This window comes from Equus quagga, chromosome 2 (assembly GCF_021613505.1).
Source record: "Equus quagga isolate Etosha38 chromosome 2, UCLA_HA_Equagga_1.0, whole genome shotgun sequence".
Lineage (NCBI taxonomy): Eukaryota > Metazoa > Chordata > Mammalia > Perissodactyla > Equidae > Equus > Equus quagga.
The window spans coordinates 135883590-135902208 of record NC_060268.1 but is presented as its reverse complement, the minus strand read 5'-3'; the positions used below and the strand labels follow the sequence as shown (position 1 = coordinate 135902208).

General features: G+C 42.4%; 1 protein-coding gene across 3 annotated transcripts in view; it reads right to left on the bottom strand.

Annotated features, from left to right (window-relative positions):
* Positions 1-3788, bottom strand: part of SLC16A9 (solute carrier family 16 member 9) — a 57669-nt gene extending 53881 nt beyond the window's left edge. For all 3 annotated transcript variants that reach the window (XM_046654104.1, XM_046654106.1, XM_046654105.1), the window contains exon 1: positions 3508-3788. The gene's annotated coding sequence lies outside the window, so the exon portion shown is untranslated. The remainder of the gene's footprint in view (positions 1-3507) is intronic.
* Between the last annotated feature and the right edge of the window lie 14831 nt (positions 3789-18619).

The following is an 18619-nucleotide window of genomic DNA, read 5'->3' as shown; positions in this document are numbered from 1 at the left end:
GTACAGCATGATAACTATAGTTAACGTACTGTATTGTATATTTGAAAATTGCTAAGAGAGTAGATCTTAAAAGTTTTTATCACCAAAAATTGTAACTACATGTGGTGAGGGAATGTTAACTAAACGTATTGTGGTAATCATTTCACCATATATACATATACCAAATCATTATGTTGTACACCTAAAAGTAATACAATGTTATATGTCAATTATATCTCAATCTAAAAAACAAAGTAAAATAAAATAAAAGTGATGAGAATGAGGATGCAAAGAAAAAAATAGAGAAACATTCCTACAGGTAGCGGGCCCAATTTGTAACTACTATTAATAATAGTTATCACGCATTATGCCCTTGTTATGTGATAGCACAATTGTTCAAAGGATAGTCTCTCGAGACAGACTTCTTGGTCCCATCATTTACTTAGCTGAGCGACCCGATTAAAATTCTTAGTCTGAGATAAAAATTATGGCTCCCTAGATAAAATAAGGTATGTGGATGGGGCCGGCCCTGTGGAGCAGCAGTTAAGTTTGCACGTTCCACTTCTCGGCGGCCCGGGGTTCACTGGTTCCGATCCTGGGTGTGGACATGGCACCGTTTGGCAGCCATGCTGTGGTAGGCATCCCACATATAAAGTAGAGGAAGATGGGCACGGATGTTAGCTCAGAGCCAGGCTTCCTCAGCAAAAAGAGGAGGACTGGCAGTAGTTAGCTGAGGGCTAATCTTCCTCAAAAAAAACAAAAAAAAAGGTATGTGGCTCACTTAACATATCACGTTAGCAAACATTAATAATAATTATTATTGTTATTGACAATTGAAACAGAAAATAGAAAGTGGCTTTACTCTGCATATTGGCCCAGGAAAGTGGAGGTGTTTTCCTATCCAAAGTTTTAGTCAAACTAAGAGTTGTTATACCACAAGATTGCAGATTTTGGAGGAAAAAACTGCTGGATTTAAATGAAGCATTGAAGACTCTTTGGAACACATTACTCTTTTACAGTAACATTGATAAGAAGTAAATACCATTAAGATTTTATTCATTTATTTATTTTAGGGGGAAGCTCACAAAATTGAACTTCAAGGCATAAACTTCAGTTAAAGATGCTAACGTTGTTGATATAAACATAATACTGTTCAATCACATCTTATTTCTTAGCATAGCTTGTCATGCTCTCCATACTCCAGCTGCGTCTTATCTCCCAAACTTATCTATCTTAAATTCCAGGCTCCAGGCTGGGATGATCTTAAGTTATCTTAACTTCCAAACTCCAAATTGCTCTGCTTCCTTTGAACATACCAGACTTCCTTACCTCTGTGCTATTTCCTAGTTTGAGCAGGCCTCCTTTCCATCGAGGAAATCTTCCTTCTTCAAGTCCCAGCTGAAATGCTACAGCCACCACAAGTTCTTAACCTTGAACGAACCTGTCCTTTTCTCGGCCACTCAATAGCACACCACTGATGTTCCTGTCATGACTCCATTTATACTATCTTGTGTTGTAGATCTTTGTAAACATGCCTATCTTTCCCACCAGATTAAACTCTTTGAAGGTGGGGACCATCTTTCCTCGAACTCAACTTTAAGTTATCATTCAATCTCCTTATCTACAGGAGATACTTTGGTGTCTACAAAGAACCTCTCAAAGAAAAGGCCAACTAGATCAAAATATATGCATTCTTGCACTCTTTAATCAAAATTAGTCACTCAGTGATACTTTCTTGGAAAGCTGTAGTTATACAAGCAAAACATCATTTCTTTTGCACCTTCACACTGGCCTTCTAGACGCAATTGCATTCTATGAATTAAGTTCAAGAGATATGTCACTGGAGAAAAACACTACAAAAAGTAGGGGTTCAAAGAATTGGGGTGAAGAAGTAAAGCTTGAAAATCCAACCAAATCTGTCTAATTGTCATCCTCTAGCTCTAGTTTCATGACCAGATCCACCACCAAAGCACCATGATCTGCCCTGATACAGATTTAGACACCAACCAATGCACACCATCACTATCTTTTCAGAGTCAAAGTCAGAAGTGGGAAAAGATTGCCCAGGGTCCTGATCTACCTCTCCACATCTTTAGTCCCTCCTTACATTCATTCTATAGATATGAAGAGTCCTTGTGACTCCACTCACCCACACACAAAAGGGAAGAAACAGAGAAGGATGTTCTTAGGCAGCCAGTGGTGCTAAAAGTATGTTATTGGAAAATTGCAGACAAACTATTTTATCATGTAATTTCCACTTCCCAGGGCCTTAAAAAGAAAACAAATTTATTTCTGGCAATGATACGGGTACTAACCCTGTTATTTGCATTTGCAGCTTTCATTCAGAATCTTCTCTCCCTGCCTCAGTGCTCTGCCTGAACCAGCCAGAACAATTTCTCAGAGCTGAAGCCACCCCAAATCAAGAAACTGTTAGGACATACCAAACGAACAGAATCTGATGGAACAACTGAAAAGTCCTACGGGGGGAGGTGGAGGGATCCACCTGCAATCTGAACTATCATCCAAGTAATTGAATATTTTTTTAAAATACACCCAAACTAACCGTGACCCAGGAAATTGTTTAAAAAATTGTTATATTAAATAACTTACTATATAAGTATTATATTTAAGGTAAATCTTGCCTAATCCTCCCAGATGGATTGACCTGTGCTGGATTAGACCTGGTATTCCAAGAAGCACTGACTTGTTTTTGATTACTAAGTTTTTAAATGGTCTCTCCAAAGTACCTGAACGCTGCTGAAGCCAGAGCAGGTTACCTAGAGCGAGCCACAGATGGAGCATTAAGCACCAAGTTTTCCCAAGTCCCCGCTCGGCGTCCCGGCGGCCGAGATGCCGGTGCCTCCGCGGCGGTGGCGGAGGCTGTGCTCCTGCGCTCGCCGGAGCTGACCCGGTGGTGCTGAACCGGCGCGCGGTGCAGAATCCACCAGCCCAGGGCGCTGCTTTCCTCCTAGCCCAGGAGCACCTCGGGCACCACAAGCCCGACCCTCCCGGGGGCACCTGCGTGCACCAGCTCCCAACCAGAGCACTTGTAGGCCTCGCTGCCCTCTGGGAAACAGAGGCCCACTTGGGTTCCATTCCCTCCACTCATCGCTCTGCCACCAGCAGCCCCAAAAGCAGTCTGGGGAGTCCCTGGGCAGATCTCCACCCCGAACCCAAACCGAGGGCTCGGTCCCCCTTTCTCTTCCTCCCTCCCTCTTTCTCTCTCTCTCCCCCTTTCTTTCTCTCTTCCAACTCCGTGCAAAATGCCGCCCTCAGATTCCTGGGAAAACTCTCCCACCGCGGAGAAGCACTCCATCAAAAAGAGGGTATGAAGGAGCGGGCGCCAGGACACTTTCACACATCCCAAACAAGAAGCCGGTTCCAAGCTGCTCGGCCGCCGGTGACAGCGTCGCCGCTGCCTCCCCCTACCGCTCAGAGTCGGAGGAGTCACTTCCCGCCTCCAGGCGGCTAGATAATGCGGGCAGCCGCCGACCCTCGGGACCCTCCCCGCGAGCTCCAGCCCTTTACCTGGGTACGGGCCTCGGCGGGGGCGCCGGGGCGCAGCACAGGGCGCGGTGGCCCAGGCAGGCCGGGCGGGTGGTGCGGCGAGGACCGCGGCCGCCGCTTTCCCCTGCCGCTCCCTGCCGGGCGGCTATTTATCCCGGGGCCCGGGCCCGGCCCGGCTCCTGCCGGAGTGTTGGGCAATTGGTCCCGGTACGCGCGCGGCCCCGGGAGCCGCCGCCCTCCGCCCCCGCCGAGCCCCGCGGCGGCGGCGGCGGCGGCCACCTGGAGGGAGGGAGCCGGCCCCCTCCTCTGAGCTCCACCTTCTCTTTCTCCTCCTTCTCCCCTGGAACTTACTCCCTGCGTTTTCCCCCCCCTCTCTCTTCTTTGCGGGGCACCCTGGCCAGTCTGAACCGGTTGTGACTGCGCGGTTGGCTGGGGGAAGGAGGAGGAGGAGATGGAGGCGGAAAAGCGGGCGGTAGGGGCGCTGCTTCTGCTCTCGCGGCTCCTTCGGGCCGGGCTAGGGCAGGCCGGCCAGGCAGAGGGAGGACGCGGCCCGGGCCGTGGTCTCAGGCCGGCCCGGAGCCACCAGGGCCGCTGGAGAGGTGGACACCGTCGGCCAGGCGCCCTCTCAGTGCGCACACGCGCGCGGCCCCCGGCGCCGCTGCGCCCCGGCTGCCCACCGCGTGTTCGCGCGGGCCAGCCAAGAACCGTGCGCACTTGTGGGGAGCCGGAGTGGAGAAAGGAGTACGAGTCGCCCCTGGTCTCCCAGGCTCCGGGGGCCGCCGGGCGCCCTCCTGGCCGGAGCTGTATACCCAGCTGGCAGTGATCCCAGAGAAACGGGCACCAGAACTTTGTGGAGTCGGTGCTCCTGGGCAGTGAGGAGTGAGGATGCCAAGTGCTGTTCTTTGTGACAGCTCCACGGAAAAGGGGGGCGGCCCCGCAGTGCACACAGGGTGCTGAAGGAGGGAGGCGGCATCTAAGGACATTCAGTCTGTCCCCCAGGTGGACTGCACTAACAATACACTCCTATCTTTGGCTGACAGGTAGTGGGCAAGGACGCTGAGAAGGATGTGTGCTGCATCCCCGCAGAGTCACTGCAGCAGACTGGGGACGGTCCATAGGTACCAGGGGCTCGCCGGGTGTGGGAACCTCCTAAAGAGATATGCACTTTTTGTGTTCCTGTGTGTATACATATTTCTGAGAAGGGCACCATACCTCCTACTAGCTTCTCAAAGGCGGCTAGAGCCATCCATCCCCCAGGATGACAATTCCCTTTTTACACTGACCACCTCTGGTTCTGACCTATACAAAGACGCCTTGCAAAGCGTAGGTTTCTGAAGTCCAGATTAAACTGCCTAACCTTCCTGAGCCTCAGTTTTCTCATCTTGCCAGCATCATGGAGTCTGTGTGAGATGGGAGTTCAAAAAACCTGTGGACCCTGACCACACTCAAGTTTTCTCACAAGTATGAAAACAGTGGTTCATCCCTTTTGCCCCACACCATTCCTTTCTACACAGTTTACTGACTTTTAGGCTATAGGGAAGTTCTGTGTCTCTGTTCTCATCTCCACCAAGTCTTCCCAGATTTTTTTTAAAAAGAGTGTATGACCAGCACTCCCATGTCTGCTCAGGCCAGTTCTATCAACTAAGAACTGAAATGAGCTCATCCTTACACACAGTATGATCCCAACTTTGGCATAAAAGTGGATCTCGGGGGTCAAAAACTCAAAAGGCTGGGGGTCCAGACTCATAATGTAGTGAATAAAGTACTGCCTGCAGAACTTAGGGAGCATGGAAGCTGGCTCTGTGGGCAGTGGTGGCCTCTTGGTTTAGGGGATTAATGCCAGGCTGGAATGTGAAAATTACCCCTACCCCCTCATAAAGGTTCATCATTCAGTCACACCTCAGCAGAGCATTTAGACATGCAAGAGAACTCAGAAATCTAATCCAACCCAGATGCTTTACCTATGAATGGAATTTGACCCAGAGAAGCAAGGAATGTGCTCCTGATCACCCCCCAGGGTGGAGGGGGGTGGGGAGCAAGTTGGCAGAGACAAGACTAAAACCACCTCCCTACCATCCAGAGTTTTCATCCGAGTGACACGAAGATGCAAGATCTGCTTGCAAGGTGAGAGTTAGATAAGTTTAATAGTGCTGGCTTTGCAGTTCTGTGCAGCCCCTGCCCTTTGGATCTCTCTTGGGCCCAGAAGTCGATGGACTTTCAACAAGATGGAGTGAGAAAAAAAGACAGGTCATTAAATAAGCTGGATTTAGATGAACCTCCCTTGGGAGGAAAGAAACCTGAGGGAAAGCATTTAAAGAAAAATTGATACAAAAACGATGCCCTGAGCAAAGGAGATCACTCTTTGCCTTGTATTATTATTATTATGGAACATTTATTAAGAATTTGTGATTTGTGATTTATACGAAGTTTCACGCTTCTTAGACCATCTGCTACCTCAATCCTTTAGAGAATAAGATGGAGAAATTAACCTAAAATTGCTCTGCTGTCTTCATCCCAGCAAGGAAGCCAGTAACATGGAGGACAGAGGAAGGCATCAGTTGGTTGGCAGGGGATGGGACCTTTGCACAGCACCTGAGTCACTGGTCCAGCGCTTGCCCAGCTAACAAGACTTTCCTTCCTGACTTATTACACCAGGGCAGGCTTATTCTCTTCTGCTCTCGTCGTTCTTCCCCTGTTTATGAATGAAAACATAGCTACAAAGACACTACACTTTCAAATAAAAATAACCAAAAATAAAAATAGAATTTAGAGTTTTTATAGCAGTTAGCTCAGAGATCTAAAGATCATTCTATTAATTCCGTTTCATTCTCTCACACCCTAACAGATAAAAAGATCAGAAAATAAGAGAAGTGGATAAATCATTACCTCTTATGCTCCTGGAGCTTTGGTTTAAAAGGACAAATTTTCAAGTGTTAAAAATGACCTTAAAGACATACTATATCATCGTTTTACTTGCAATTCTTCAGAATATTGTTTCATCTTTTTCTTGCCTTTATTTTCATCATGCTTTCTGGCTCAAAGGATGTTTTAGTCTTCAGGGAAGGGGGAAAAGGGATGAATGTAGTTCTTGGAGTACCTGGTCATTGCCAAGAACTATGCTATCTCATTTACCCCTCAAAGCAATCTCATGTGGATAAGTATTGTTATGTCCATTTTACAGACGAGGAAACTGAAGTTCAGAGGGGTTAAGTTACTTGCTGAGTCACTCAATCCTTAAATGTTGGAGGGATTCACACCCTAGTCTCGCTGATTGCTAAGCCTGTGCTCTTCCCACTGCACCTTAGAAAAATGATTCAGGGCTGGTAAGAGCTAACACTGAGGACTGACATCTCACATGTATTAACTCATCTAAGGCTCACAATAAACCTAAGAAGTAGGTGGAATTATTATCATCTGTATTTTGCTGGTGATAAAAAGACAGTAGAGAGAAGTTAAAGAATTTGCCTACAGTTAATGAGGGGTGGGCTGGGTTCGAATCCAGGCCTCCAGGCTACAGAGAACCTTGCTCTGAACCATCACTCTATTTTCTCATAAAAGTAGATCGGAAATGTAAAATTACATAGAATGTGCATGTCCTCCTGTGTGTGTGTGTATGTACACATATATGCACTTTCCACTTGACATCCTTTTGACTTGCATCACATGGTTTCAAGGCCATAACCAAAAACGAGCTACACCTTCATGTACATCAGTTTCCAAAGCACCCAGTATATCTCTATATATAGGAATTATGACATCTTTAATGTGCTCATTGTCTGTTTACATAGCAAAACTATAAACTCCAGAGAACAGGTACCAGTTCTGCCCTGTTCGTCAGTGTTCCCTAGAACACAGTAGCAGCAGCAAATTAAAACTTGGCTCAGTGAACATTTGTTGAATGAATGAATGAACAAATGAGCAAATGAATGAATGCATGCTCAACGGTCAGTGATTGTTTTGCTGCAAGGGATCATTGAAATTCTTCAGTTGCCCTACTCTGACAAGTTCTATTCTATTCCAAGTAATCGTAAGAATTATCTCATTTAATCCCATAGGGCAAGTGCTACGTTTTACCCATTTTACAGATGGGAAGCTAAGGCTGCACGAGGTTAAGTGAGCTGTCCCAAATTAGAGGGCACCAAAGACAGAAGGCAAACACAGGCAGTGTGAGTCCACGGTCCACACTTGTAAGATTAGGCTATCTGGCCTCTCACTGTGCTTGTTCCCAGGATTCAGCACAGCACTTGGCCCACAGTAACGTCTGCACAAGTGTATTGAAAGAGAGAGGGATAAAATTACCTCATGTGTTCAGGATAATCTAAGGTCATTTCCCACATTTTAATTCACTCATGGAATCGTGTGTTACAAATTCAGCTTGCAAGATCTCTGATGTAATCCTATTAGATAATAAATTATCTGAGAAGGGTTTATTCCCAAAGGTAGGCTGTCAAGTTCAAATGTACCGATGGATCCAATTTCTTTTTGTGAAAATACAGGTGGAAATGATGAATATTATTTTAAAATAAACAAAGACCATTGAATCGAATCTCTTCATGGAAACAGTGCCAATTTTTTTAATGTGCCTATGTGTCTGACTTCTGTGTATTACATAACAAAGTTTCAGACAGCTCCAAACAATATTTCAGTCAAAATGTTGTGTTAGCCTTCTTCTCTTCTTTATTACATGATGTAGGAGAAAAAGCACCTCTCCTCTATGTAAAGGGTCTACACTGTCCAAAATTTGTGGGCAGTCCAAAACTTTGCCCCATGATTTCAGCAAGTAAACGTTTTTTATTTGGAAAATATGGTCACCTTAGATCTATTCGGCATGCTGCAACTTTGGTTTATTGCGTATGATTTAGTAGATGGTAGCTAACCCATGAAACTAAAAATTATAAAGAAAGATATGCCCTTGAGGGAAAAAAATGTAAAGTCAAGTATTTCCGTAAGATTTTGAACGTAGACAGAAATCAATAGAGATAGAATGAATCTAACAGAGTGAATGCATTTTCCTCCATCCACCCCATCACTTTGTATGGGTATGCTCATCTCTATCCCCCCACCCACCACATTGTAGAGCTTCTTAAGCTTTTCTATCAAAGTACTTGGGAGTTATTCCAAACCATAGGCAAAACAACCAGCCGTAGAAGTGAAATGTTTGAGGTCGTCTGTTTTATTTTAAAGATGCATGTGAATCCTGCCTTCTACTCAATTGCCATGTGTGTTTTAATACCATGATAATATTTAACATTAATAATTATCTATTTAATTTAATTATTTAAATATTTAATATTAATAACTTAATATAATAATAGTTCACATTTTTAAGTAATTAATATATGCAGTGTATTAGTCAAGGTCCAGGAAGGAAACAGAATTTGTCCCAGGTAGTCAAGTGAAGGAATCTCAAGGGAAAATATGTTTATAGCGAAATGGGCAGGGTTAAAGGAATCAACAAGAGACACTCAAAGACGAAGGACAGTGGGAAGCAACTACTGGTCCTGGGGAGTAACAAAGGGAGACCTAGTGTCACCAGCTCCTGGGAGAACAAACCTGCAAAGGAGGGATCCCCCCGAAGGGAGCTGGAATTGGGAAGAGATGAGTTTTATTGCCAAAGTGCCAAATGAATGTGGAAAGAATACCCCCACCTCTCTCCCTGCTCTCAGATCTCTTGGTGGTGCCTACCATTGACCAAAGCCAAGCAGAAGCCGGGCACTGAGGGAGCCTGGGAAATGTTGCCCATGAGGGGTCAACCTCCTAGGCACAGAGCAAAGCAAAGAAGGGCAGAAATTGGATTGTGTTGGGGAGAGTGGCAAACAGAGAATGACCATAACCAAGAGGTATGAGGCACATACAATTTCCTCCATTTTACAGATGAAAAGACAGAGGTATGGGGGTCCGGCCCAGTGGCGCAGCGGTTAAGTTTGCACGTTCCACTTCGGTGGCCCGGGGTTCGCAGGTTCGGATCCCAGGTGCAGACATGGCACCGCTTGGCAAGCCATGCTGTGGCAGGTGTCCCACATATAAAGTAGAGGAAGATGGGCACGGATGTTAGCTCAGGGCCAGTCTTCCTCAGCAAAAAGAGGAGGATTGGCAGCAGATGTTAGCTCAGAGCTGATCTTCCTCAAAAGAAAAAAACACAGAGGTATGGAATTTAAACCCAGGCCGTCTGACTCTGATCCTGTGTTCCTAACCACTATACTATTTAACCAAGTTGTATTAGAAATAATATTTTAAAATTACTTAGTTAAAAAAAACTTCGCTAGTAGAATAAGTGCTCTGTGTTTGTCACATGACTTTGTGATCATCACCATCCCTACTTTAAATAAATTTGCTTTAATCTCAACAGCAATTTACCTTATGGCAAGTCTCATGCATTTTATAATGATTCTATGAACTACAACTTGCAGCCTGTTTCTTGAATTCTGGAAATGATCCCCACTTGTCTATAACATAAATCCCCATGCATGAACTACAAAACATATTGTCAATTCTTATTTATTCATTCATCAAATAATTCTTAATCACTTATTTTGTGCCAGCCATTATGTGAAAACAAAGGGTCTTGCAATCTAGGAAAGAAGAGTAACAGGTAAATAATTACTAGAATGCACTAAATACCTTAGTCAAGATACCTATGTGGCATTAAGGGAACCCCGAGAAGGAAACATTGCTTGGGTTGAGAGGGAGGTATTCCAAGACAGAGGGAAGAGCATTAGCAAAGTCTTAATGGCATGAAAGACTCCCATAGTATGCTAGGGAACTACAATGGATAAGTAGAAATGATTAATGGGAAGAGTATTTGTGGGAAGTGGAAGGTAAACAAAAATAGAGCTTTTTGATTGCAAGCAACAGTTCTCATCTCTTGGCAAGATAGAGTAAATGGAGAAATGGGGAGGACGCAGGTCCGCTTGGAGATCTAGTTGGCAAGGACTACAGAGCCTCCTCAGGAAATCAATGGGCTCTGACTATTTTCTCCATCTTTGCAGGCTTTTGTTCAAGATTCAAAGTCCCAGAAGAAAGAGTGTGACTGACCTGGCTTGGGCAATATAATCACGTCTCAGGGGAAGATGGGGCACTTTGAGAGTACTCACTCAGGGAGAGAGAATTCTCCCAAAGCAAATTGGCATGCTGACTAGTCAAAACACAATAAATGTCCTCTACAACGGGTTAGGCCATGTGAGTTCTTGTCTCCATATAAAGGATTTATCCAGGAAGCAAAGAGGAACCGCTGAAGGATTCTAAACAGTGGGATGACACAGATGGACACAGTTGGTGTTTCAAAATGATCACTCTTAGAAATCATGTTGGACTATAGACTGGGAGAGAGATTAGTTAGAAGGCTGATTTAATAGTTGAGCCAAAACCTATAAAAATGTAAAACCTATAAAATTATGAAAAGATAGGGGGACCAATTTGAGAGATTAAGAAGTACCATGCAACTGATGGATATGCGGATTAGTAAAAAGAAAGGTTTGGGATGACTTCCAGGTTTCCCATAAGAGTTTATAAAAAATTGCTGGAAAATTACAGGATCCTCTAGAATAGTCCAAATTTCAAACATTGTATCTCATTGTTCCAGTAAAGTATAAAAATTTCCAAGAAACCCCAAATCTAAAATATATCTCCAAGCTTTCGTTTGCAGTTGGAAATGGTACAAAATTCTTTTGTCAGACTCAAGTTTCCTGGTTTGTGGTTTGGATAATATGATCATGGATGGTGAACATATGCAGCAGAAACAAAAAGTGGAAAACCTGTTCAATACTAGTATGGTGAGTAGTGGTGCCTGCAAAGTAAATGCAAAAGGTTCCCTGGAAATAGGCCTGTCTTAACCAAGAAGAATCAGGGTTAATTATTAAGCTAAAGAGACCTTAGAAGGAAGGGGCCAGATCTTTTGGCAGCAACAAGCAAACATCGATCAAACCCCAGAAGTACAGCTGGCTCAGACAGAGGCATGCCAATAGCCTTATTATCCATAACCAAATCCATCACTCTGCACTTAGAGAAAAACCATTACATAGCTAAATCTAGAGTGGTATGACCCACAGTACAAATACTTGGATTGATCACACAGACTCTGGCACCTGCCAAGGGAAAGCTGAATTAACTCTCAATGTCATGCACAATAACGGTTATGGGCATTTCCTTCCATGGAATCTGGTCCTCCAGACATCCTTGGAGACTCAAAGAGGCTGTTTCTGGGTATTTTAACATTCCCAGGATACTTTGTGCTTTGATTGTTTCTCTTAACCACACATAGTCATGAATGCTTCTTTTGAGACAGCTAAATTTGAAGCAGAGTCTTAGAACTGGAGTAGGCCTTGGAGATTAGCAGGTATAACCTCACACTCAATGTGGCATTTGATCTTCTAATTTTTCAGATGAAGAAACAGAAACTCCAAGAGGTTAAATGATGAGAGGCAGATGGAATAGAGGATAAGAGCACACACCCTGAAGCCAAGAGTACCTATTAACTTTGTAACCTTGATGAGGTTCCTTGTCCTCTCTGCCTGTTTCCTCATCTGTAAAATGAGGAGAATAATACCCATCTTATATGGTAGTTCTGAAGATTGAGTGAATTAAACCAGATAAAATGCTTAGAATAGCCTAACACATAGTAAGGTTAGAACCCAACTAGGGTTCTGATCCTACCTCTCCTATATATAGTTAGAAGATGAAAATTCTATCCATTGACAAATTTGTAATAATTATGAATGGTTGTCATATATAATATCTTTTAAAGATGTCTCATCAAAACCTGCATTTGAATTTTTGAAATTCATTCAAGAAGAGTTTCTGTGGTGACAGGCAGGTATGATAACCAGCCCAGGAGATCAACAGAGTCCAGTGACTAACACAGTCTGAAAATTAGCCTTTTGACCAAGAAGACTTGAGTCGTTCCTCAGGTGTCAACTTGGGTCCACCTTCTGTAAACTACGGTCTTAATGAACTAAAAGGTTGGATTCTGATTTAGATGTAATTCTTGGAAAGGCTGTTAGTTCAACTTTTCTTTGGCTGGTCAAGATTATTTTTCAACAGGTTCCTAAGCCAATAGTGTTACAATACACCACCAAATAAATCAAAAAATGAACATTGCTGTGGGGTGGGAAAAGAAATAGATAATGGAACTCCTGTCACACTGACAACTATAATCTACAATAAGTTTGACTCACTAAGTGCGGCCCAAATAGTATGTTTTATAAGGAGAAGTATGCAGCTAATGAATGTCAAAAGCCAAAAACTCAACCTGCAAAGGGACTTCTTATAGAAAATGAGCTGTAAGAATCATTTGTACTGCACAGTATTCCTCAACCCATAACTAATAAAGTGAACCTCCTAAAGTAGAAAACAGCCAGGAAAATATTGAGAACCTCGAACATGCCTAGCTTAGAGTAGGCACCCAATGAATATTAATTGAATAAATCTAATCTCCATCAATGAAAAAGAATCTCATGTTAACCTGGACCTTTATTATCTGACCTAAGGTACTTGATGGAAATGTGAAGAATTTCTTATATAATTAACTTTTGACATGAAATGGGTGATGACCTAAATAATAAGCTGTGATTGCTAGATAGACATAAAATAGAGATCTAAAGAAAATAGATGGAGGTTTTAAAACTCAGATCAAATTAAGAGGAAAAGGGCAAATGCTTTCATCTTTAGCCTTTATTTCATAATCTACCTATTTAACATTTGAAATTCTGAAGATTATCAGAGTGACAAAAAAGTTCTTTTTCCCCTAGAGGTCGCGTGAAAACTTTTCCAAAAACTATAGATTTGGGGCAAATGCTTTGTAAAATAGTTTAGCAGTTCCTCAAAAGGTTAAATGTAGAGATGCATGTGACCTAATAATTCCACTAACAGGTATATATCCAAGATAAATGAAAAACATGCCCTCCCAAAAAATGTGTACGTGAGTGTTCATAGCAGCATTATTCATAATAGCCAAAAAGTGGAAACAATCCAAATGTCCAACAACTGGTGAGTGGATAAATAAAATGTGGTATATCCATACAATGGAATATTATTTGGCCATAAAGAAGCCAAATACAAAAGGCTATATATTGTCTGATTCTATTTATGTGAAATGCCCAGAATAGGAAAATCTATAGAGACAGAAAGTAGATTAGTAGTTGCCAGGGCTGGTAGTCTTCAAGGGTTAGGAGGAGAGTAGGTTGGTGGCAAATGAGGAGTAACTGCTAATGGGTACTAATGGGTATGGGGCTTCTTTTTAGGGTGATGAAAATGTCCTAAAATTGATTGTGGTAATGGTTGCACAACTCCGTAAATATACTAAAAACCATTGAATTGAACACCTCAAACAGATGAGTTGTATGGTCTTAAAAATACAGATTTTTAATTCGACTAATAGAGCGATGGAGGTTCCTAACATTGTCACAGTTAGGGGCCAGACATGATCAGCCTGGAACAATCCTGGAGAAATTGCAATCCCTAGAGAGAGTTTATGGTCATCACACTGGCTTTCCTAATGTTTTGCTGAGCTCTACGTACCTCACAGCCTTCGTACCTGCAGCTGAAGTCTTCACTCCTCCCCCAGGTCTCCACCTAGCTGGCTCCTCGCCAATCAAGCCTCTGTCCCAATGTCCCCTTCTCGGGAAAGGTTTATTAGATCCTCCTCCTAGCTAAAATATTCTTCCCCCACATAAACTCTCTTTCTCATTGCTCTGTTTTGTTTTCTCCACAGCACTTAGTACCATCTGACATTCTCTTGTGTTTATCAGTTTGTTGTCTGCCTCCCCCACCAGAAGGCAAGCTCCATGAAGACGGGAACCACAGTATTTCCCTGTGCCCAGAATGTTACCGGAGAGACAGTGACTGCTTGATGAATATTTATTGAGTAAACGATCTCCATGATCCAAGTCGTAATCAACTTCGTAAGCAACACCCAAAAGGTCAGTCTCTGTACCTTGAGATCACACCTTGTACAGAAGTCCAGGGACACTAATCATCCAGAGAACAGTCCTTAGCCAACTCCCAGACGAAAGGGCAAATGACTCAAACTGGAAACCCCAGTGGCCACCGAGGACTTTCTGTGCTCTCGTGCTAATCTTCCCTCACCATGGTCCCAGGTGAGATGGCAGAGCACACTCAGGGACCTATCCTGTGGGTTTATAAATAAGTCTGGGCTTATTGCTGATCCCAGACTGGCCTACATGGCAACTCGCCCTCAGCTTGCTCAGTTAGTAGGACTGCTCCCAGTAAGGTCAGCAAATAACAGTCATGCAGAGAGCAACACAGAACAAAAACCTGGTCTGCATGGCCACACAAACACCACACATTTAAGATCCTCTCTCAAACCCTAACCTCAGTCTCTACAGAAGCAGTTCATCCTAATCATGCCCCAGAGTTAGGAACTGTCCATCCTAACTCAGAATGGCTATCCGGCTTATTTTTCTTGAAAGTCATTTCATTCACTTGAGCACTTAAAGAATCACTAAATGCTTCATAAACTGTAGAGTGCTTGTCACTCAAAAGGTGTTATTATTAAGCCCAAGCAATTGGCACATTTACCAGGATGTTACTTGTGAGTTCTTTGGAAACAATTTACTCAAAATGGTATTTGAGATTTTTTAATTATTAAAAATTTACCTTAAATGATTTTATAGATGCAATTTAAACTTATTTGTATATTGAATGCAGAACAATGATCCAAGACTCCCTTTTATAAAACCTCACTTCATATTTGATAACCTGAAACAATGGAGCTCAATGACTGGAGAATACATAAGCCATTTTGTCACAGACTGAAGCTTTGGAAAAGAGAAAGTGTTACCTGGAAGGTGGGTAGTCAACACATCGCAAGCTTTCATAACACATTTAGGGTAAATGCAACAGGTTGCGTTTTACTCGTTGAATCCCTGAGGGTAGGATTGGGATGATTCATTGCAGAGAAAATTTATCGCCTTCCAAATGAGGAGCCAGTGAGGTAATTAACTTCTGCTTGGTATGAGGCAAAATAACCGAATGCTCAAGAACAGAGTTCTAGAGGCAGATGGTTTTGAGCTGAAGGTCTTGCTTCTCTCATTTCCTTGCTGTGTCACCACAGTCAGGATGTGCTGTGTGAACCTGGGCATTTTATTTAGTTCCTCTGAGCCTGCAGCTCCTCGTCTGCAAAATGGAGACATTTCATAGACTTGTTAGTGCAGATTAAATTATGCAATGTATGCAAAGCAATTAGCACAGTGCACTTCAATTCCAGGTATTGCCATTTATAAATAAGAATTCTAGTAGACATTTTCTGACCTCTCTTCTCAAATTCAGAATAACTTCTTCAAGGGACCACAAAACTGGGAAGGATGCAAGGCCACTTGATACCAAGAGAGATTATGAAATTAACAGAATGTAGATATCTGAGCTCAGGCATGGCCAGACAATTCATATCTATTAGTGGCAAGTCAAGAAACACCATCCAGTTCAGTTGGAGGGTTGATTATAACAGTGCACGTGAACACTAAGTTCTATGAAACTCCACAGAAATCCAACCAAGGAAGAATGTACCCAACCCAGGCTGCATCCTTACAGACGTCTTGAGGATATTGTTGCCATTTATGAAAACAATCCTTTTCCAATTCTCCTGGAGGTCGTCACAGGTCTCTTACCTCACAGAGCTACTCTAGTCTTCATGATTTTTATAACAATGTCTTCGATTTATGTAACTCCTTTTTCTTATACATTTTCATGTAAGTTTCAGTCCATTTCATTTAATATTCACAGTATTTCTATGTGATATGCAAAGCCAGTAGTATTAATGCTGTTTTTGGTTTTTTCTTGGTTCTGTTTTGTTTTAACATAGGAAGAGTATGAGACCCAGAGAGGCTAATCCACTTGCCTAGAAGTCACGTAGCTGTTCAGTAGCCATACAGTAGGAACACTTAATCCAGTGAGCTTCCCTCCACATCAGTGTGTCTCAAACTGTAGCATGCATATGAATCCCTGGGAATCTGATTACAATGCAGATTCTGCAGTAGGTCTGGGGGGAACTATGATTCTGCATGTTTAACAAAGTCCCAAGAGTTGCTACTACTGTAGTCCTTAGAACATCCTTCGCCATACCCTTCATAACATCCTGGGCATGTCCTTCCTCATACTTCTCCCAGTTGCAATTGCACCATTTGGGTAGTCATTCTTATGAACTCCAGCAGAGCAGGAACTATGCTTTGTTCTCTGCTTTGACCTCACTGCCCAGCACCATGACTGGCAAAAAGGAACTGAACAAGCATTTTGGAAAAGTGACCTATTTCCCATCACAAAGCAGCAACACTTGCATATTAAGTCTCTGATTACTTATTGAAAAAGGATATTTATAAAATATCTACATTGTGATGTCTGTTTGTAATTGCCAGGTCCCAAAATAAGATAACCACAAGAAGCCTTGCAGGGTCAACCAGTTTAGACCTATACATCCATCAGAACTATGCCAGGGTCCAGTGGAACACAATCACATCCCTGAGCCAATGGGATGAGTTAATGCGAGGTCATTCTAAGGGCAAGGGGGAAGTGGAGAACAGGCAGGGTGATTGAGGCTTGCTAACACTCAGCTTGAAGGGAGCCACATCACCTCTGTTCCCACCTGAGGATGCTGATAACACCAATCCACCATGGATGGTGAGTTTTCCATATGCCAAGCACTGTGCTAAGCACTTGGACAAGTCATCTCATTTCATCCTCTCTACAAACCTAGACACAGGCACTTATTTTATAGGTAAGGAAGTAGAGACATACAGTTATTAAACTGTAAGAGGTAAAGATTTGGATTCAGGCAGTCTCACTTCAGAGTCAATACTCTCCACCATGTTGTCTAGTGCCTGGAAGCACATAGAGAAAAGAAACGGTTGCCTGAAGATGGGAGTGACTTTACTCCCTTGTCACCTGATAATTGGCTCCAACAAATCCCAATTAGAAGAAATTGGAGAGAAACACATCACATCAAAAGGAGGTGGCCCATATATCAAAAAGGAAGGGTCCAAGAATATAGTGTAGAAAAAGAAACAGGACTTTCTGTTATAGCAAATGCTCAAATAGTTTGACTCTATTTGGCTTACGGTTAAATATACAACACCACTGAAAGGTTAAGTAAGGGTCAGTTAAGTATTAAGTCTCAAAGGTCTCAGATCCTTTTCACACTTCATTAGGTCTCTTATGAAACCTTGCATTAATGATTGGGCCAAGCCTGAGAAGATGGTCAGCACGTGGAAGATATCAGAATTTTGTGAAGCATGTGTGTCCCATGTAAAATGTCAAAAAGTCTAAAAGACACAGAGACTTTTGTTTTTCAAAAGCTTAAAATTGTGGTGATGTACACCTGAAATCTATATAGTATTATAAACCAATGTTACCTCAGTAAAATAGATAAATATATATTGCACTAATTAGGGAAAAAAAGCAGAAGTTCAACAGTTATATTTTAACACTGTCAGAAAATGAGGGAATCAAGAAAATACATTATCAATTTAGATATAAGAAAAGAGTAAACAATCTTTCTTCTTCATAAAAGATTTTTAAATATGGAATAAGAATAAGTAGGGGTACACTAAAATACAACCATAGGATCTTGAATAAAACATTACTACGAAAAGAAGTTGAGCTCTACAGAGCCCACACTTGTCTTTTTATTTATTGTCTATCTTTGGAGGCAACACGATATCACGGACTGTAAAGGCCTGAGACCTGGTTCTACCACTTCCTGGTGGTGGTCTCAAGCTAGAATAATTCTTCCAAAATTCAGTTTCTGTGTCTGTCAAATAGGGACAACAAACACTTGCCTCCAAGGATTATCATGAGCCTTATGTTAAATCACATACTGTGAGTATTTAGTCCAAAATGGAAAATCAACACAGGTTGCTCCCTGTTTTCTCTAAGTTCTATTTTCCTAAAAGAATCTCTTTTTAGTATTTCTATTCCTCTTAGTGTTTGCTGGTAGAAAAAAAATTGTCCGGGGTTAAGAAAAACAATCTACCACCACACAGATGAAGTATGTGTACAAGAAAATGAATACAAACTATTGGTATATCGGGTGGAAAAATTATCCTATGTTAAGCTTGTTGTGTTAAAAATAGAACCATATAAAATTTCACATAGGTGTGCATCCTTAAAAAATCAACTTCACTCA